Genomic DNA, 23,275 nt, shown 5'->3' with positions numbered 1-23,275 from the left:
CTAACCTCTTGATTCATTTCCTAAATAAAAACACAGAAGAATGAAGAACTAAGCAGTTTAAAAAAAAAGAAAAAAAATGACTAGCTCTCTACCTCCCAACAGCCACCTTAGCAATCCTGCAGGTTGATCACTCAGGCAAGGTAACATCTGAAGAGTCAGCCAGTCTGCAAACAATGGAGACTGATACAGAATCCAACCTCCTGCCTCAATGAATCACTGAGATTCTTCAACAACCCCCACCCCTGCCAATTTTTCCCTTTAAAAACTTATGACAAGGATGAGCAGAATCTTTGGAGTTGGTCTCTGGACACGCATCCACCTTCTCCCTGGATTGCCAGCTTTTCTGATTAAAGCACTTTTCCTTTCTACTGAACTTGCCTGTCCAAATTACTGCCTTATGTTTGTTCATTTGTTTTGTTTTTTAGATTCCACATGTAAGTGAAAACCTACAATATTTGTCTCTCTGACTCATTTCACTTAGCGTAATACCCTCTAGATTCATCCATGTTGTCCCAAACTTTCATTCTTTTTTATAACTGATATTCCAAAGCAGTATATATAATATATATATACACATACATATGTATATGTGTATATACATACATAGATATATACACACACACATACATATGTATTTGTATAAACACACCATATCTCTTTGCCTATTTATCTATCAAGGGACACTTAGTTTTTTTTCCATATTTTGGCTAAAGCTGCAGTGAAAATAAGGATTCTTGTACATTTTCAAATTAGTGATTTTTGTTTTCTTCAGAAAAATACACAGAAGTGCAAACTGCTGGATCATGTGGTAGTTTTATTTTTAATTTTTTGAGAAACCATCGTACTGCTTTCCATAGTGGCTATTACCAATTTACATTCCTGCCAGCAGTACATGAAGTTTCCCTGTTCTCCATATCTTGCCAAAATTTGATTTGTTATTTGTTTTCTTTTTGATAATAGCCATTCTATCAGGTGTGAGGTTTTGATTTGCATTTCCCTGGTGGTTAGTGATGCTGATAAACTTTTCATGTGTCTGTTGGCCATCTGTATGTTTTCTTTGAAAAAATGTCTATTCAGGTCCTCTGTCCAATTTTTTAATTGGATTTTTTGTGTTTTTGATGTTTAATTGTATAAATTGTTTGTATATTTCAGATGTTAACCCCTTATTGGCTATGTTATTTGCAAACATCTTCTCCCATTCAGTAGGTGGCCTTATTGTTTCACCATTCTTCACTGTGTGAAAGCATTTTAGATTTGCATAGTCCCATTTCTTTATTTTTGCTTTTGTTTCAATTGCCTGAGGATATGTATCTGGGAAAAAAAAAAAAAAAGGTGCTAAAATCAGTGTCAAACAGCTTACTGCCTATGTTTTCTTCTAGGAGTTTTATGGTTCCAGATCTTACATTTAGGTCTTTAATCTATCTTGTGTTTATTTTGTATATTATATGAGAAAGTAGTCCAGTTTGATTCTTTTGCATGTAGCTATCAAGTTTTCCTAGTGCCATTTATTGAACAGGCTGTCTTTTCCTCATCGTATAGTCTTGCATTCTTTATAGTAGAGTAATTGCCCATATACTTATGGGTTCATTCCTGGGCTTGCTGTTCTGTTCCATTGATCTACGTGTCAGTTTTTGTGTCAGTATCATATGGTTCTGATGACTGTAGCTTTGTATGATAGATTGAAATCTAGGAGCATGATAGCTCCAGCTTTGTTCTTCTTCCTCAAACTTATCTTGGCTATTTGGGTTTTTTTTTTTTTTTTTTTTGCATATTTCTCCTCACTCTCTGGGGAGAACCTCTACCATTTTGATTATCCTTCCATTTGTGGGGCCACCCACCCTGAGTTCTGGGCCATGACCATTCTGCATTCCTCCCCCTCTTCCCCATCTCATTGCGGTTTTGTCTTTAGCTGTGGAAAATCTTTTCTGCTTGTCTTCAGATCATCTTCGTAAATGCTGTTCTGTAGATAACTGTAATTTTAGTGTGGGGGGGAAGGAAGTGAGCTCAGGGTCTTCTTGTTCTACCATCTTGGCCATCTCACTAGTAATTACACAATTTGGTCATAACCGTGCAACCCAGAATTTATCGTGGGTTATCAAATCTCATTCCCTATCCTAGTCCATCCCATTATGTCCCACATTTAGTGCCTGAATATGTCCTTATGGCATTTAAATCTGCTGTACTATTTTCTTTCCTCACCCACGTTCTTGGTTCTCCTTCACTCAGATGTCATCTACTTATTTTTACAAGTATTTCTCTCTCTGTATGTATCTTTATTTTATTTGGTAGAAGAAAGGGGAATTATCAATGGGTTATTTCCAAATGGATTTATGTTGATATATCTTTAAAGAAAAAAAAGTATTTCTAAAACAACTATAAGAGTCCTACAACATAAATGAATATGTAGGAGGGACATAGGCACATATTTTTCCAGGAAAGCTGTTAAGAATTCATGAAATTATGATGTGAAAGCATATTATTACCTTCAAAATAAATTTAAACTTAATCGAATAAGCAGTTAGACCTAATTTAATGACATTTAGAAGAAAATACATTTCTGAAAGTATGTTCTTTATGTAACCAACATATGTTGGCACCATTTACTCTCATTTTGAGTGGTTTACCCTTTGACCTCAAAATCTTTATTTGACATAATAAGCTACATGTTTTCATGACAGGGCTTGTTGCTAATGCTTAGCTAATACCTTCTAACTAAGGTAATATATTACTTTGGTCATTAATTTTATCTCTTTTTTCTTTTTTTTTTTTTTTTTTTTGCTATTTCTTGGGCCGCTCCCACGGCATATGGAGGTTCCCAGGCTAGGGGTCTAATCGGAGCCGTAGCCACCAGCCTACACCAGAGCCACAGCAACTCAGGATCTGAGCCGCATCTGCAACCTACACCACAGCTCACGGCAACGCCAGATCGTTAACCCACTGAGCAAGGGCAGGGACCGAACCTGCAACCTCATGGTTCCTAGTCAGATTCTTTAACCACTGCGCCACGACGGGAACTCCAGGTCATTAATTTTAAAGACCATAACATTTCAACATGATCTCTTCCTAAGTTTAAAATCTCTAGATGAGAATAAAAATTACCTCCTAAAAATTGGTTCCATGTAATATGTGCTTATATTGATTAACAATAATAATGGGAGAAAAAAAAAACCCACTAAAGTAATCTCTGCAGGGATTTCTAGGTATCAGGCTCTATTCCATTTACTTCAAATGTATAACTTATAAATTCTTATAATAGCTTGGTCAGATACATACAATTATTACCTCCATTTTGTAGGTGAGAAACTTCCCTATGCAGCCTGGAGGTGAAGCATGTAATTTCTGGAAACTGAGGGCCTGATGATGAACCTAAGCACCGATACTTACTGGCCATTGCCCTTAGTTGAGTGATTTTGTTGTCCATTGCCATGTGACTCCCAAAACTGCATAACTGACATGAAGCCTCTCTCTTTCTCTCCCTCTCCCTCTGTCTCTCTCTCTCTCTCTTTCTCTCTGTCTATCTGTCTCTTTCTCCAGGGGTTTTCTGCATAGCTTGGGTTTCATAAAGCAAGATTATCTCAGGCTCTCCAGATGTTTACATCCTGTGGCAGAGACAGGCATAAGCCTCACAACACAATCTATCTTCCCTTGTCATCAATATTTGGCATCATTACTAGGCATCTATCATTACTAGGCATCTATCAACCTCCTTAATTAAGTTTCATATTTTTAAACACTATTTTAAGAAAGCATCATTTTCTGACGGGTAAACTTTCTGTTTTGATTCTTTGAATGAAGATGACCTAATATTGTAACATTCAAATATCCAGAGTTAATATCTTTTCAGATTTCTCTGACAAGTACCTACTCTCTGTTGTATTATGCTGCATGTGTGAAAAATTACAGAAATATATTTACTAAGAAATAAATAAGCCCATATGTTTATATGGCTGATAATATAATAGCAAAAAGTAAAACAGATGGAAGCGGAAAGAACTACATTAAAATAAGAAAATAATTTTGTGGCTTTCTCTAATGGAGTAAGGAATAATATCACAGGGTTGAAAAAAATTCAGGTTAGGTATGGTCACTTCTATCTGGACCACAAGAAAAGTAAATCAGGAACATTACAGCTCATTTTTCTGGGTGTTGTTTGTTTCTTAGACATTAAAGAGAAAAGGGTAAGAATATGATCAAAATTTTGCAGAAGCTCTGAAGAAAACATAGGGTTGTTCGGATGCCGCAGTAGATCCACAGAGGTTTAGTGCAGAGTGTGGGCCATCAGCCATTGAAGGGACACTGCACCGTCACCAGCTATCACCAGGAAAGGAAAAGGTCATCCTACCTGTGGCTCATTGTTAAAAAACAAACAAACAAACAAAAACCCTCAATCCCTGATTTTTTTTTCATTTTATAAATGCTTTTATTCCTGATCTGAAGAATCTTTTGGACTTCAAGGTGAGAGATATTAGACCCATGAATTTTTTTAACAATTGAAATAATATATGACAACCCTCAGCTGCTGTCTCCGATTTAATCAGGGAACATCTAAAGGGGCATTTGGCATCCTTGTCTCCTTTATTTGTACTGTGAAAGGCATAGCCAGCTAAACCCCTTTTCTCATTTCTTCTTATTTCTGAGATATATTAAAAATCCAAGGAGTTTATTGGAGGAACAATCTGTTTGAATTGGGCAGCACCAAACTAGAAGTAGCTAGGTGTGAGTGTCCCACCGACAGGAGCCAAGGGAAAGACTCAGAGAAGGTGCAAAACACAGAAAGAAAATTGCATGATCAGTTATGATCTAAAGCCAACTTGGCTTTTTATGATTGGTTGTCCTGAGGTTTTGACTTTAAACTTGAGGCATTTATGCGGCTTTCATTTCAGTTTGCTTACATATGCTACCACAGTGCTAGAATCAGCTCAGTCTAATGGTCTCCTTGTTTAATTAATTTAAGCACTGCTATCCTACTTTTTGTCTGAATTACCTTTAAAAATTAGTGCAATTGCACTAGAAATTTCCTATTAAGGTGTGATTGTTCACTGGAAGTATGAAAGTAATAGCGAGAATTTCAAAAATATCTTTTCTAATACTACTAGTACAAAAGAGTTTATTTTTTAAAAAGGTTAAAAAAAACTTTCTGCCTTGGGAATGCATAGTGAAGATGAGATACATAAAATAAAATGTAACTGCCGTGTTCTCTCATCTATGGGTACAAATTAGGTCACAAATTGTCTTGTGGCCAAATTATAGGGCTCCAAGCTCCCATGTGCATAGCAGCAACCCTCAATATGTCTTTCGTCAACACACTACAAGGGGGTCCCTTTTGGCAGTGCACAATTGCGCCAATAGCAGTTTTGAGGTGAATGGAAGGAGAAGGGGATTAAGGGAGAATTTGCTTAGGACTGCTTTTATATAATATAAGTGCCACCTGAGTGAAAATATCTTGCCACCTGATGAAAATAGCTTCTCCACCACAATAAAATAGGAATTTAAGTGATCATGTGGAATTGCATTAATTCATTGTAATTGGGAGACAATATACTCCTGTTTTATGGACTGAAAAATAACACCAATACACTGATGGAAGTGAAGGTCTCAAACTAATTACATATTACAATTTTTTGAGTTATTTTCTTCAATCTTTTGTAATCCATAAAGTAATCATAATTCATGAAATATCTGATAACAAAATCAACTGAAATCACCAAAGAAAGGAAAATAATTGGGTTAAGTCCTTATTCAGACATTATTTGCATGCATGTTTATAAACATGACTGTTTATATATAGTATGCTAAATGCCTATGTACAAATATAAATGCAAGAATAGATACAATTATATGGCTATCAGCCAGTATAACATTCAGTGCACATTATACTTTGTGGAATATATTTTGCCTGGATGAGTTGAGACAGATTGTATAATAAAATGAACATGGCAAAAGTGGGTTTTAAGTCAGGAAACAGAACAGTAAAGCAATTTCCTGAGTTATTTAAATGCTTTCAAAGAGAAATGTCATTACATACTTGAGTTACACTGGCATATAATTACATGAGCATCACAAATAACAATGTCTTACTAAGAAAAACAGAAGTTATTATGGAAAAATTATTTCCCATCATAAATCTTCATTTTAAGCTCAGGTAAATACATACAAAGAGGATTTGCATGTATTCAAAACTAATTCTAGTCATTAATTCATCAATTATTATCACTCAAAAAAATTTGTTTCTAATTACATCTTAAAAAATACTTCTTTATTTCAGTAATATAATTAAATCTGTAAATGTGAAATAGTAATGGTTGTTTACTTAAAGTTAAATGAAATTCATATTTTTAATTTAAATTATAATTACAAAGAAGCTAGTAAAACCATAGATTACATTTTAAAAGTTATTGTTTATTTGAATTAAAATTAGGTTATTTGCTGGAATTCCAAAAAATCTGTCCTAGAGATATAAATGATTCAGAATGTAAAAAACCACAACTGGATATTTCTCCTATCCCAATGATGATGGAGACCCTGATATTCTAAAAAATCATAACTTTAAGTACAAAGGAAGCTGAGATCACAAGATAATCAGATGAAGTGACTTCTTAAGGCTGACAAAACCATCTGAGTAGAGACAGAATATATGAACTCTTTTATGCTCTAGCTGAATATGGGAGCATTGGGAGGTGGTCATAAATGTGCATAGAAAGAAAATAACTGCAAGTTGGGTGAATTCTTTAAGACCACCAAAGCCCAGAGTATCAGTTTAGGATTGTTGAGAGTTCCAGGTTCAAAAGGAGCCAATGACCAAATCTTTTCCACTGTTCTCCTCTGGTGACTACAAAAAAAGACTGTGGGAAGGGCAAGACACATGAAAGCTCACCTCAGAGGTAGAGTGATGATTCATGAAGCAAAAGCCACTTGAGAGGTGAAGAGATACCCTCTTTCTTCCACTTCCGAGAAAAGATTCACTGCTGCTGAGAAAGTAGCTGAAGTAAAAGATACCTCCTGCTGGGGGATTGGAAGAAAACCTTCCAGCTGTTTGGTCCTCAGCTCAAGTTGGCTGCTGCTAGGAAAGAAGTAGAAGAAAAAGCTGTCTGCCCTTGGAGGAAAGGCAGAAAATCCATGTGAGACCCATATCTTCCACTGATGCAAAGTGGATGTCTATGGCTGCAAGGGGACTTATTACACCAGATATAGAGCTGGGCCCAAATGCACTGGGGCCGGGAAGGTGGGAGACAGGCGTGCTGAGAAAACACAACCACTGAGACTGAACAAGAGAACCAATTTTTGATGCCTGTTCTGACCATGAACTGTGCACAGAATAAGAGGCAATAGCAAAAGATGACCTAAAAAAGCCAGGGAAAGCTAAGAGTGAAGACAGAATTTCTTCGTGGAACTTATGTGTAGGGTCTGCTAAAAGCTGAGGCTGGAGCACTGAGTAGACCAAGAAAGAAAAACTCTATTTGCTCAGACTATGTACAATGTAGCTAGCACAAGCCCACTACTGAAACACAGTGTCAGTAACTGAGCAAAACTTAAATCCAACTCAACTACTACTTAGATTGGATTTCACTCCCCTCACACAAAAACTGGCCTCAAAGGGCAGTTCCCGCTATGGTGCGGTGGGTTAAGGATCCAAATGCAGCAGCTCAGGTTGCTATGGAAGGTCGGGTTTGATCCCTGGCCAGTGCAGTGGGTTAAAAGATCCGGCATTGCCATAGCTGTAGCATAGGTCCCAGCTATGGCTTGAATTCAATTCCTGGCACAGGAACTTCCATATGCTATGGGTGTGGCCAAAAATAAAAATTAAAAAGAAATTGGCCGTCAAGACTAAGAGGCATGCACACTTCTGGGCATAAATACTACTTACTTTTCCCTCTAATGTTCTGTTACACCCAACATACAGCATTCAATCAAAGAATATATTATGAGACACACAAAACAATATCAATGAGAACAGTGATCCATTGTCAAGAGAGAAAATAATCAACAGAAAAAGAAACAGACATGGCTGAGAAGTTGAATCTATTAGATACTTTAAATGCTATGATAAATTTGATACAGATTCTAATGGGAAGGGTGACCAGTATGTATGAGAAATGATGAATTTAAGTACAGAGATGAAAGGAAAATGCTAAAGGAAGGAAGGAAGAAAGGAAAGAAGGAAGGAAGGGAAAAACATGGCACTGGAGATTAAAAATATCTTTAATGAGCTTAACAGCAGATGCGATATAACAGAAAACAAGTCGTACTGAAAAATAGGTCAATACGAACTATACCAACTAAATCAGAAAAAAAAAAAAACAGAAACAGGCTTTCATTATCTATGAGATAATATGAAAAAAAGTCTAAAATACAAGTGGTTGGGCTCCCAGTCAGAGATGAAATAGGTAAGAATAAATGTTTGAATAGATGACTGAGAATTTTCCAAAATTAATTTAAAAAGAAAAAAAAAAGCCCACACACAAGAATCTCAGAAAATGTTGAACAGTAAAAATGCATATAAAAACACAAATATGCTCAAGTCCAATGGAAATAGAAAAACTTGAGGAGAAAATATTACATTATTTGTGAAGCGATAATGTTAACATCATCAGATATCTCATCAAAAGCTAGATGACATCTTTTTTTTAAAGTGAAATCTTTCAATAATGAATGGTAAAACTGTCAACCCATAACTGTATACCCAGAAATTAAACTTTCCAGAAATCAAGACAAAATTAAGACTTTTTGAGAAAACTAGAAACTGAGACAATTTGTTGATATCAGATAGGAACTGCAAGAATCATTTGAGTGTTTTTCTGGCAAAAGAATATGATAGATATTTGGATCTAAACATTTTTTTTAAATCCATAAATGATAAAAAATAATGTTAGAAAATATAAAAGTATGTTCTTATTTTAGTATCTTTAAAAGATAACTAAAGAAAAATATGACAATGTATTTTATAAGGAATTGGGATAAGCTAAATATGGACCTTATAACTAAAAAATGTTTTAAAATGGTATAACTAAAAAGTCAGTAATGATAATGAAAAGTAAATTTTTTTTTTTGTCGTTTTGTTCTTGTTGCTATTTCTTGGGCCGCTCCCGCGGCATATGGAGGTTCCCAGGCTAGGGGTTGAATCGGAGCTGTAGCCACCGGCCTACGCCAGAGCCACAGCAACGCGGGATCTGAGCCGCATCTGCAACCTACACCACAGCTCACGGCAACGCCAGATCGTTTAACCCACTGAGCAAGGGCAGGGACCGAACCTGCAACCTCATGGTTCCTAGTCGGATTCGTTAACCACTGCGCCACGACGGGAACTCCAAGGAAATTAAATTACTATGTTGGCCTCCAGTTTCAGCTCTGATGCTAAGAAGCCTGGAAATTATTACCACCGTATTTATGACCAAAAAAATAAATAAATAAAAAAATAAAAAGCTGGACCAACTGAAATTCAGTAATTTTTCTTGGCTTCCCCAGAAAACTGAGATTTTCACTAGTGAATGCTACCAAATATTTTTAAAAAAAGGAAAACATTCTACAGAGACTCTTCCAGAAAACAGATGTGTAGGTGAAACTCCCCAACACATTTTATGAGGCTAGTTATACCTTGAAATCAAACCCAAGGTATTACCAGAAAACTAGATTAATATTCTTATGAACATAGAAATACAATCCCTTAGCACATTAATCCAGCAAGTGGAATTTATACTAAGAATAAAAGGTTGATTCAAAATCCATAAATTAATCAGTATAAAATTATAAAAACAAATAACTATGAGTCAATTCAGAAAAAGCATTCGGCTCAGAGTTCCCGTCATGGCGCAGTAGTTAACGAATCCAACTAGGAACCATGAGGTTGCGGGTTCAATCCCTGGCCTTGCTCAGTGGGTTAAGGATCCGGCGTTGCCGTGAGCTGTGGTGTAGGTCGCAGACGAGGCTCGGATCCCACGTTGCTGTTGCTGTGGCTGTGGTGTAGGCCAATGGCTATAGCTCCTATTAGACCCCTAGCCTGGGAACCTCCATATGTCGCAGGAGCGGCCCTAGAAAAGGCAAAAAGACAAAAAAAAAAAAAAAAAGAAAGAAAGAAAGAAAAAAGAAAAGAAAAAGCATTTGGCAAAATTAAGCAGCCATAATAAAAAAAAAGAAACCTATCAGCAAACTAGAAATAGGTGAAAAATCTCCTCAACTTGGTATAAAACCTATAACTAATCTCACAATTGATAGGAAATGGCTGAATCATTTCCCCTTAAGATCAGGAGCAAGCTAAGAATGTCATTTCACCACTGCTAGTCAACATTTTATTGCAAGTTTTAGAAAGTGCTATAAAGCAAGAAAAATGGGGGGGAAGTTATATAGTTTGAAATAAAAGTAATACTACCACTAATTGAAGACAACATGATCATTCCAATAGATGATGTCAAAAAGTCTACAAATAAACCACTAGAACTAATAAGTGAATTTAGCAAGGTTTTATGATACAGTGTCAATTTTAAAACCCAATTGTATTTTTATATTACTAACAATAAGTAAATTTAAATTTTAAATCCCCATTTATGACAGCATCAAAAATATTGAAGTGATTTGGTATAACATTAACAAAACATGTGCAAGATCAACCAACATATGGAAATTTAAAATGTTGCTGGGAGAAATTAATGAGGATTTAATTAAATGGAGAGATATATCATGTTCCTGGGTTAAAAGATTCAATAGTGTTAAGATGCCGATATCCTGAGTTGACCTATAGATTGGATGTAATTCCAATCAAACTTGATATCTCATTTATGTAAATAAGCAAATCAAGCTGTATTTTTAGAATGCTGGGTTATAAGTCAAGACAGTGGTTACTCTGTGGTTATAGTGATGGAAATGTCACAAGACAGACACTAAGTTGCTGGTAATGTTCTTTTTTTGTGATCTGTTGCTGTTTACATGTTGCTTCATGAAAATGCATCAAGTTTGACACTTAAGAGTTGCACACATTTTTTCTATGTATATTTAGTCTCTTTAAAAAGTCTTTCTATAAAAGTGAAAGAAAAAAAGGATGGAGAAAGCATGGCAGCAATTATCTCATAAGATACTTGATTAGCAATGGCAGATTGTGAAATAGAAATATTAGAACTGAAAGAGACATTAGGCAATAGCTCTTCTATCTCTACCTAATTCAATCTTTGAGACATCAGAAATCTGCAGCATTTGGGTAAAATCAATAGTGACAGGTCAAAACCAAAATCTTATCTTCCAAATCAGTGATGGTCTCACCATGGCTATTCAATATGCAATGTATCAGTGATTAGCACAAGTGCATATTTGAAATTATTATGATTCTAAGACTGAACAAGACCCTGGCACATACGCCACCTAGACAACTCTTAAAATAACTCTTTTCTTCAAGCTGATGTGCACAGGGTTGATATTTCAGAAACAAGTGGAAAGAAAATTTTGAGAGTTGGTCATGTTTACAATTTTTTATCGTCCTACACCTAATTGATACACACAGAATTTATATCTTTCTGTCTATGCATTTGGGCAAGAATTAGTGTCATGTGAAGTGTGCATTAATGCCTAGCTATATAATATTTTTCAAATTCTGTCCCTTCTTTGGACTTGATTCTTTCAAATATTTGCTCTGATCATGAAGAAAGTTTTTCAGTAAGTGCAATTCAGTTTAAGTGAGACTTAAATCAAGCCTTATCCTTTGTAATAAATAGGTAGTAATAAACAAAAGTAAGTAGACATTAAAAAGAGGGAAATATCATGGGATAATCTTTGAGAGATATTTAACTTGGATTACTTAGTTTCTAGAACAAAATTGTTGTAATTCATTTTTAATGCCCTGTATTAAGCAGATTTGTCACCATTATTATAATTTAGTCCTAGGAAACATGTTTTAAAATACAAAAATAATGGCCTCAGTTCAAATTCTAGGGCACAGAGTTGCAACACTGGTTATGCAAATAAAAGAACCATTGAGATACAGTAAAAGAAGTATAAAACTAGAAAATTTTCATCTTTAAGACTTTCATTAAAATCAAATGTGAAATATAGGTAGTGTTTAGTTTTTCTGATAGATGTTGTAGTGGTTGAAGATCTCTTTTTCCTTTGTCCCTACTGTCTTCCTCACACAGCACTTCTTGATAACCAAGAGTACTAATAATGATTATGTCAACTCCAAGTGACTGATTGGCCAAAGGTGAATTAATGGAGGAGGCCAAGCCATCCTGTATTCTGATCCTCTTTACACAAGGAAACAGGCATACAGGTAAATTCCTTTTTGCCTGGAAGCCAGCTTGTGATGACTTGGCAGAAGAGCACTCTACCACTACCCAACTCTATGATAATGGAAAATTATTAAAAACTCAGTGTCCTCATCTGTAAAATGGGGGTGGTAATGAGGTTATTGGGAAGATTACCCGCATTATACAAAACGTTAAGCACTGTGCTTGGAAGATAATTAGCAACTAAGCTGGTGATTGTTACTACCTCTTAGAGTTTAGGCACAAAATTCCTACGTAAGCCCAGTTTATTAAGAATTTGGGGTGGGTTATTGGGCATTAGCTTAGTGCATAATCAAATGATTCCTTGATTTCCTCATTTGTTATTGTTCAAGGGTGTAAAGAACATGTCCCTTGAAACCAGGATGGGGGGAAAGTAAATGACCTGGCAGATTTGTTAAGCCAATATCAACTATCAGTTCCTCAAATATTACTAAGTCCCCAGTTGAGGCAGCATGCACAGCAGGACCATAAGCATTATGAACTGGACTCTACTAAAATTTCTAAGCTATAGCACCCAGAATTTTCTTTTCTTTTCTCTTTTATGATTTTTAAATTGTTTGTTTTATTGAAGTATAGTTGATTTACAAGGTTATGATAATTTCTTCTGTACAACAAAGTGACTCAGTCATACCTATACACATATCCATTCTCTTTCAAATTCTTTTCCTACATAGATTATCACAGTCTACCAAGTAGAGTGCTCTGTGCTATACAACAGGTCCCCACTGGCCAATCATTCTGTATACCTCAGTGAGCATATGCCTGCAGTCCCAAACCCTCCAATCCATCACTCCCCCTCAACCTGCCTTCTTTGGTAACCATAAGTTTTTTAAAGTCTGTGAGTCTGTTTCTGTTCTGCAGATAAACCTATCAGTATCACCTGCTCTCTTCTGAAAAATACATAATGACAGCAGAATTTGGAGACTGATAGCATTCACAAATGTAACCTGTTATCATAACATTATCATTTCTAGCAAGAGATTTGGTAGTTGTTTTTTTTTAATAAGTAGCTATTTTCATTTATATCTATTAAAATTAGAAATAGGATCCAAAGAGGGACACAAGCCCTCTAGAACTCAGAGTTCAGAATTGTTGGTGATGAAAGAATCCATATAATTGTCACCCTCTAGGCAAGTTTAACATTATACCATAGCAGATTGATACCTCAATTGGGAGTTATGCAGAGCAATTTCAAAATTGGGAAAAAATGTTTGGAAATGTTGGAAATATATAGTGAAGAATAGATATATGTATATGCATAAATGAATCACTTTGCTATATATTTGAAACTAACACAACGTTGTAAATCAACTATACTGCAGTATAAACAAAAAATTACATTAAAACAAACAAACATTAGTTATAGTACTTGGCACACTCTATTGGCTATTCAGTAAATATTTAGTGAGTGCATAAACAAGTAAATGAATGAAGAATAAATGTTTTTTTAAAAGATACATCAGTAATGAATCTTACATTCCATTTCCCTTTAAGTCATCTGAAATGTAACAAATTTTCAGTTGCTTCAACATGGCTTTAGGGCTTCTCTATTTTGGTGATTTATAACATATAACAACCACAAATTAATTATCAGTGGAATAGCTATAATTAAAGTTCTATTTTAGTGTTCTTGAGATATGAGAATACTATTTTTCATTGTTGTTTCCCTGGTGATCAAACTTATCCATTACATTAGTTGCTGCCTCTTTCAGTAAAAACAAACCAAAATCCAATGTGCGTGTATTCTCGCCCACAGTAATTTCTGGCTCCTAAGGATCATCCCCTATACACATGTTATAATCAAGCTAATAAAACTTTTAACCATGTTCGAAGAAAGTATGTGCTAGGACTTTGAGATTCTAATAAACCCAGTAGCTTTTCAGGAGAGAGATCCTTCAAATTTATGTAGAACTAGCTCATTCCATTAAAAAAAAAAAAAATCATCTTGGAGGTCATACTCCATCCAAAGTACTAGGTTGGCAGAGCAGAAAATAAGACAAACTCTACCCCTTATGGAGCTTAAAGTCACATTCTGAGACTTTTTTTTATGCCCTCTTATTCAGAACTCTGCTCTCTAACCAACTCGGATCTCTGAATTCTTAGCCACAGGTCATACAGTTCTTCCATACTTTCAAAGATTTTTTTTTGGTTGGCAGCAATTGAAACAAATTCTAGGTTAAAAAGGCTAAAAAAAGTCTCCCCAAATCTGTGAAAATAAATCTACCCAGGTTTTAGAAACAGATGGAACCACTAACTAGAAATAAGGAAATTCTTGTTTTCCTTCTTCTGTATTCTAGGAAAGGACATGAGCCTGTTCCTGTTATATTTGAATTCATGATATATATTTAAAAAATTAAAAACTCTGAACAAATACTGTGACTGCCTTTTTTCAAATATATATCTGAATGGCTTCTTAGAAAGGCCTGCTTACCTATTTTATTGCATTTATTTTCAAAGCAGAAATATATTTTCAAATGTATATTTGACCTAATGTAATATTACTCTCCCTATTTTCAAATACATATTTGACTGCTTTTCATGCATATATTGTATCATTTGTAGATTATGCCGTATACTTGTTAATATGAGGGCCTCTCTTACCTGAGAATCCCAAGCACATGAGCATCAGAGGGGCGGGTAGTATGGAAAAGAATATCTAAACCTGATGTGTGAGGAACTGTCTTAGTCAACTTCACTTCTTGCAGGAGGATGTTTTCCTAAAGAGCAAAAGTCATCTTTCAAAATGATGAAATTTGTATTTTTATTTTTATAACATTCATATTAGTCTGCGTTCTTCAGAAAAACATCTGCTTATAACCTTCACAAATAGAGCCACTGTTTGCAACAAGACCTCCAATGTCAGAAGCTCTCTTTTTATATACTGTCGCTAGGACCACAAGCTCTGCTCTCCATATGGTGTTGCCACTTCCTCCATTCCCCACTGCCTGGAACCCACCCCTGCCTCCTCATATTGCCTTCTGATTCACTGGTAAACAAGATTCACTTTACTTAATCTTGGATGAATAAATTATTGTTTAATTATCTGAACCTTTAAATATAAAAATCATCCCACGATTTGTAATGCATTTACTAAAAGGTCATTTTTATGCCTTCCTTTAATTATTTTAGCTAGATCCATTTTCTGATTCATAAAGGATTATATAATAATTTTTAATGTTAATCACATACAAATTAATAACATACAAGAGAAATTCCAATAACAAAGTTCAGAAAAATAAATTTATAAAATTAGAACACATAAATAAGAGCAAACCAAAAAAAAAAAAAAAAAAAAAGTCAATAAACTAGCACTATTGCAATGGAACTTAGAAGTTGAAAATGTCAAAGAGTTCAAATTAATTATGTACCTACATAGCATCTTACAGAGACAGAAAAAACAAAGCCATATTATTTTAGATTCCTTAAAAAGCAACTGTCTTCAAAGTATAAATTAGAATCACCTAAAGAGGATTTTTAAAAGTCATATATCCAAACTTGGTTAATGGAGATTTTAATTCAGTAGGCGTATAGCAAAGCTTGAGCATAATGCTCATCAGAATTCTGGAAAAACAGCTATGATGGGTACTACTGCTCTCAGATTATCTTCAGCATCTTAGCTATAACAGTTAAGGAAATCAAACCCTATTATTTATATATAGGCCCACATGTGGGCCTAATTTATAGCTCCAAAGAAAAAGGATTTTTTTGAGTTTTCTAGTGGCTTAGCAGGTTAAGAATCCCACTGCTGTCACTGCTATGATAAGGGTTTGATCCCTGCCAGGAAGATTTTGCATGCTGGGGGTATAGCCAAAAAAAGAAAGAAAAAAAAAAAAGAAAAGAAATAAAAAGATAAAAAGGATTTAAGTGACTAAATCCAACATCAGAATAAAGATCATCTACATTTTCTTTAATTGCCTTATTGCTTATTTAGTTGCTTCCCCCTGGTGCCCTGGAAATGGATTCCCCTTTGAACTACATCATACACTCCCTGAGGAAGACACTTAGAGATTTTACTATTAACAAGTAAGAGGTAGGACCATGCTTCTCAAACAATGTATTACAACCCGGTGTGTCTTGTTAAAATGCAGATTCCGCTTCATTAGATCCGGGTGGGGCCAGAGATTCTGCATATCCAACCAGCTCCCAGGAGATGCTAATGTTTCTTGTCCCCCATCACCCTCTGAGTAACAAGAATAGACAGAGCCTCTATTCACGGCATAAGCTTCAAGTCTTGCTTATGACATGAGATTATTCCTCTCACTGATGCTAGAGTAAAGCTTACATGAATGTAATAAATTTTTAGAGGAGGAGAAATTCTTCAAGTATAACAAGGCTGTGAGAATTTACTAATTAAATTAAAATCTGTCTACCAGAGTGGACTTTAATTTAAAAAAAAATCCAACATAGTAACAAACATTGTATTTGTTTTCTGTGTGCAAAACAAACACAAATGAAGTAGTTTAAAATAATATACATACGTATTTGTAATCTCAGTTTCCTTGGGTCAGGACTTTGGATGAGGATCAGCTCAGAGTCTCACAATTGAAATTACTGTCAGTCTGCTGGGCTGCATTCCTTTCTGGAGTTTGGGAACCTCATTTTTTTTTTCCCCCACATCCACGATGTGCAGAAGTTCCTGGGGCAGGGATGGAACCTTTGCCACAGCAGTGACCAGAGCCACAGCAGTGACAATGCTGGATCCTTGACCCACTGAGCTACCAGAAAACTCCTCGGGAACCTCTTTTAAGCTCCCCTGGTAGTTGGCAGAATTTGGGCGTTTTGGCTTTAAGACTAAGGTCTCCATTCTCTTGCTAGCTGTTGAAGGCTCAGGGAGTTCAAGTTCAGGAAAGGCAGCTGGTGGAGGCCTGTCACAGTTCCCTGCCAGGAGCTCCCCCCCTCCAAGGGCTATAGGCCTCTTGTACTTTGAATGTTTCTCACTTCTGCTGTCCCTGGCCTCTGGCCTGAGATTTAAAGGGCTCATGTGAACAGATCAGACCCACCCAGATAATCACCTCTTAATTAATCTAAAGTCAATTGAGTAGTGACCTAATATTTCATCATATTCACAGGTTCTGCCACATTCAGGGGGAAGGGAATAAACACAGGGTGTGTCCACCAGGGGCTGAAAATCTTGGGGACCATGTTAGAATCCTGCTAACCACAACATGCATGTCTGCTTCAGATTATTAAGTAACCTTGATCATCTTCTCTTTTCCCAAAGTTCTTATTAGACATGATTGCACTCTATTAAATATTTTCTCATAACCTTTGAAAAAGTTTAATCAACTCTAGGTAAGGATAGATTAAAGGTCTGTGTTGATTTTTTTCTCCACCCAATGTATTTCCAAGGATTAATTGAGTTTTTAAAATGTAACCTTTTGGCTGGGTTTTTAATGCACCGAGGGTCTCTGAGGTTATCACAGTTTTTTTCTCTTTATCTAGACAACTTCCACAATAGCCAATATTTTCTGAAGTTTTGTCAAAGAAGAAGCCAGTAATAACGTACATAGCATTTTACAGTTTATACCACTTCCAAACACACTATGGTTTTGTCTTCATAACAGTACGATGGAATTGGCATCATAATTCAAGGATAAGAGATGAAGTGACTTTTCAAATATCATTCCAGACCGTAAATGATAATGAGACCAAGGAACCTAACTCTAGTTTCTACTTCCAAGTCCAGTGCTCTAGGTTCAGCTGGACCTATCAACCCACAGCAATAGACTAGAAGGAATGCATCATCAGGTTTAATGCCTAGAAACATTAGTGCGACAGTTATAGGTTCCCCAAACTACAGGGAAACTTAAAGAGAATATGACTCAGTAGGAAGAAAAATTACAATGCATGGTGATAACTACCACAAGTGCTATGAAAAGGTAGTGCTATAGCTAACACACAGATGGATCATTTCAAAGTTTGGCAAGCCACATGGTTAGGAGTTGCCGTAAAGGGTCAAATTAATAGGCAATTATTATGCACACTGGGAAAAATATTGTTATGATGTATTGAATCTCAAAGAGCTTCTAGAAAAATATAGTTTTCATTTACCCTGGAGAAGGCAATGAAGCAGTATAATCTAAATGTAATAAAAGAACATTTTCTTTTTTTAAAGAGAGGAGGAATAACAAAAATATATCTTGGTATTTATCAGAAATATATAAATACATAAATAATATACATTGATATAATCATTTTAGTCTATACCCATATTTTCATTTACTATAATAAGAAAATTATATATGACTTATAAGACTAAAATAGCATCATCAAAAAAGAAAATAAAAATACGTGAATTATTTATTGTACAAATGGTTTTCTAAAACACAGAACAGCTAAATATAATAACTAGATCCGTACAATTTTATGCCTGTTATTAAAATGTTTACCTATTCTCTTATCACTGATGTTTAGTTTGGATATTTATTTTATGTATTTCTTTTAAGCATTACTATTTAGTATAAAAAACAGATTCAAAACAACAAGTGCATAAATTCCTGGCTAAGAACAGCCCATGGCAAACAAAATATTTACCGTAAAGAATATAATTTAACAGTGGTAATTTCTAAGAACAAAATTAAGCTTTGGTAACTTAATCAGAAAGCATCTTCTATCTCTGCATTTGTTGATGAGGTTACTTAAACTTAAGCCAAATTAATATATTGATCTCTTCTACTAAGATAAGGAGAATGAACAATAAGAATAAACAATAAGAATACAATGGAAATAGATTTAAAATACTAAGATTTGTACCCATGTAGGGGAAAAATATTAAAAATATTGAAGAAAACCTGTTGAATAAGTTGACTGATAAGATAACTGGAAGAACCAGAATTAGTATCTGTTGAGTACTGTACAGAGGATGAGCATGCTCTTCCTCATTAGATCCGCTGGGCTACTCCCTCACATCCTTCTCATCCCTGCTCAAATGCCACCTCATCAGAGTACTTCCTCTGCTACCCAGTCAGAACCCACTCACCCACCTGCTCCAGTCCACACTCGGTTGAGTTATTTTAATGGCACTCCCTAACACCCTTAGACATTTATTTGCCTTTCTTTTCCCACTAGAAGAGAAGCTCAGAAACATAATAACTTCATCAACTCTGCTTCCTCCTATAGTCTCTGCACTTAATAGTTACTCATAATATGGGCTGAATGATTCTATGAGAACACAATTGGTTACAAACTGATTAAAATGGAAGAAAAGCTATTCAAAGGCAGCAGAGCAAAACAGTTCTGAGTGGCTCTTCATTGACATCGAATTGTTTTCTTTACAAATGGCGGTTACAAACTGTATTGTATAGTTTGTGGTTTTCCTTCAAACAAATTCAGTTTGGGTTGCTATTATCATAATGACTAAAGGCAATGATGTTCCAGAAACATAAGTTGTGGTCTGGGCTTTCATTTTCCTAAGTATTAAATTAATGGCATTTAATTTGTTTTGATCAGTTTTAATCAAAAAATTAATCGTATATTTTAAAATTAATAATCAATGTTTTTGCTATCTATTTTTATTTCAGCTTTAAATAACACATATATATTTTAACTATAAAACCTTTATGTTAAAATTTATGGAATAAATATCTTTAGGATTCTGAAACTCAGCTTCTCATCAATTTTTTTCAATGAAATAATTTTTATGGTATTTTCTTAAAGTGTAATATCACTTTGGAGTAAAATATACTTTTAGATAAAATACGGTATTATTATAAAATATATACTGAATAAACTGGACTTTCCAGTGTGAAATTATGAAATTTTTTTTTCTTTTTCTAAAAGGCCACATCCATGGCATGTGAAAGTTCCTGTGAGATAGGAGGTAGATGGGCCCCTGAGCTGAGAAAAGCTGGGATTTGTTAGGCTGAGTAAATTGGGCCTTGTGTCTCTTTGACACCTCAAGGAAGGTGAAGGAGCTGAGCTCAGCTGGAGTAGAGAGAAAGATTGTTAGAATGGTGGGGAAGAAGGAGGCAGAGGCTGGAGCAATGAGATTGCAAGCAGAGTTTGTTGACCAACCGAGTGGTCAGAAGCTCTGAGCAGGGGAGACTTGGGCTCCCCCATAGCTGGGGAGCATTTGGTTTTTTTATAGACAGGAGTCGTTTTGTGGAGTCAGGTAGCCTGTGGCCTTGGGGAGCTATCTTTGCCTTCGGGAACATATCTGTCCCATGGGCCTATTTGTTAAGGAGTCTGTGTCCTTTTAGGTCTTGTTTCATTTTCCACCTAAGAAAGATGACCATTCAATCACTCCTGGGGTCGAGGAGACCTCCCCAATTACACATGCGCAGTAAGACTCCTAGAGGTCAGAAAGGCCGTACTAGGTCCTGATACCATCCCGGCATCCCTTGCTCTGGAATCCATCTTTGTCAAAAGATGTGCACGCATCTTGGGGAGGGTCCTCTGTCCAGTCAGGTGTGAGAATTAAAACAAGAGAACTGGCTAAAGGTAAACAAAGACCATAAGAACTGCCCTGTATAAGTGCTTTAAATCACCTCTCTGCTGCTCTCCTCACTGAGAGGGATGCCGGGTACTCACAGCCCTCTTTAGGGTGTGTATTACTTCTCTGTTTCTGACTTAAATAAACAAACCACTTCCATGTGTGCTCTCGCACATGTTCTATGACTCCAACAATAAACCTTATACCTGTTTTCACAATGTTTGCCTCCTTGAAACATGCTCGCTTTCAACAGGGGCCAAGAATCAGGGCAGTTCTGCTTCCATCCTCTAGTTAGTCTAGTGGCTAGGATTCCTGGTTGTCATCCAAGCTGCCCAGGTTCAATTCCTGAGCAGAAAATCAAGATCTCGCTCCAAGCCAGCACGGACTGCTGTCTCTCCGAGGTCACCTAGACTAGGGATTGTCACGGCAGTGACACCAGATTTTTAACCTGCTAAACCACAAGGGAATTGCTAAACTTTATATATATAAATATATATATATAGCTTTGTTTCCAGAAGTCATTCCTCCATCACAATAGATAAAACCTTAGGTAAATAACATAGCTGTTTTAGTCACTCACATCATTGAATATTGGTGCGGCTGTGGGAAAATGAACTCTCATTCATTGTTGATAAATGTCTACAGTGATATAAGTTTTGAGGAAAAAGTTCCAGCACTTTCTTATAAAAGTAAGTATGCATTTATTTCTTAATCTGGTAATCTCTATGTATCTACCCCCAAAGAAATAAAATCTAATATCAAAAAAAGAGGCTTGTGTAAGGATGTTTGTAGAAGCTTTATTCACAATGTGGAGTAACCCTGATGCTAGAAACAGCCCTGGTTTCTAGGAACAGAATGGAAAAACAGTGTGCTTATTAAATGTGATACAACACTGCTCAGCAATAAAAAGCACAAACTACTGATATACACAACAGTGTGGCTGAGTGAAATTATTTCACTCAACTACTCTGAGTGAAAGAAGCCTCACACAAAAGACAGTGTACTTTGTGATTCCATTTATAAGAAGTCCTAAGAGCAGCAAAACAAAGTTATGGCTACAAATAATAGAACAGAACAGAACCATAATCATAGGTGAAAGCATAGGAGGTTGGGATTGACTGGTTAGGGACGTGAGGGAAATTTGTCGGCTGATACCGTGATAATTTTGAGTTACCTGGTTACACAGGTATGTGTACTTGTTAAAACTCATTGAATAGTATCCTTAAGATTTTTGCATTTTAATCTGTGTTGATTTTATCTAAAAGGAAAAAAAAGAGCCCAAAATATTTAACTTGTAAGCATGTTGAAAGATTTAGAGATGAACATAGTGCGATGTCTGTTACTCACTTTGAAATTAATAAAATAAAAACGAGTTCATGGGCTGGTAGATAAATGGATCTACAAATACGTGATATGAAACAAAATGTTGATTGTGATATCTAAGTAGGAGGTAATATGAGTGTTCAATATTTCTTACAATTTTTCTGTATGTTTGATGATTTTCATAATAAAATGTTAAGATAAACTAGGAAGAAGAGAAACAGAAGGACAGGTTACAGGAAAGCAGAGTGCCATTTGAGCATAGCATTTGTTGAAAGATGAACGAAAAACATACCTGAGAGGAAAAAGGAATTTTACTTGTAAAAGAAGTTTGGGAGCTTACTTTGAACATTTTACTATATTCTGTCATCTATGGAAAAATATTAATGTGACATGTTCACATCAGTTCAATTCATTTATCTGATCATTTTTAAACTATTTTGTACCCACTGTCCATCCCATCTACTAGATAATAACAACATAGCTGGAGAAGAGAGAGTTGTAGCAGATGCATCCTAATAAATGGAAAGCTAAAAGATAGAGTCTTAGGTAGGATGGTGGGTGAAGGACAAGTAAATTTGAAAACACCTGGACTGGATGTCCTGTGTGGGCAGTTTTAGAGAAAGAGCTTTGTCATCAGAGAAAAAGACAGCCTGAAAGTCTTTGTGGTAGACCAGGTAAGTAGAAAATTTATGAAGGATATTGATAGTAAAATGGAGAAAAGGCACATCAAAAATGCAAGCCCACTTACTATTAAATAATCCACTGCTATTTTAAAGGACTTGGTGGGTAGGATGGTGTCAGGAACAAAAATTAAGTCCAGGGAAGATGGAAACAGTATGACAATTACAAAAGCATTTAGTAAGATGAAAGAGAAGATTGCCTGTGAGTACTATTTATTGCCTGATTTGAGGCTGGATTGTTGAAAATTCCATGAAACCTAATCCAAAACTTAAAATCACCATGGTTATCCTCACTGTCATTCATGCTAGCTGCCCAAGGTAATCTTTTTTCTATCATTTTTCTGAATGGATCAAATAATTCAGACCACCCTCGTGAAGTCTAATTAGGATGAGCTTTTAAATTTGTCTAGGGAAAAATGTGTTCAGAGCTAATGAGGCATTGCAGGGAAAATAGGCCTAGCCCTAAGCAATCTCCATAAGAAGAGAACATTCCAGCAATCTAATTCGAAGACTGCATTGTGCCTTCCTGTGTTTTCAAGAGAGGTGTTTTTTCTCTTCAACCTCTCACCCTCAAACCA

General features: G+C 35.7%; 1 protein-coding gene across 5 annotated transcripts in view; it reads right to left on the bottom strand.

Annotated features, from left to right (window-relative positions):
• LOC106510209 (uncharacterized) overlaps window positions 1-23,275 on the bottom strand; it is a 561,578-nt gene that overhangs the window by 192,185 nt on the left and 346,118 nt on the right. For 2 of the 5 annotated variants that reach the window (XR_014844619.1, XR_014844620.1), the window contains one exon: window positions 14,865-14,980. The exons of 2 other annotated variants lie outside the window; for them this stretch is intronic. The gene's annotated coding sequence lies outside the window, so the exon portion shown is untranslated. Of the gene's footprint in view, window positions 1-12,783; window positions 14,981-23,275 lie in introns of those variants that run through there. One more of the 5 variants, XR_014844617.1, reaches the window with a different exon arrangement.

This window comes from Sus scrofa, chromosome 4, assembly GCF_054392235.1.
Source record: "Sus scrofa isolate SSC_HxYL_T2T_F1_AM1 chromosome 4, Sscrofa_HxYL_maternal_Yorkshire_Landrace_v2.0, whole genome shotgun sequence".
NCBI classification, from domain to species: domain Eukaryota; kingdom Metazoa; phylum Chordata; class Mammalia; order Artiodactyla; family Suidae; genus Sus; species Sus scrofa.
This window is presented reverse-complemented; position numbering and strand designations above follow the sequence as displayed.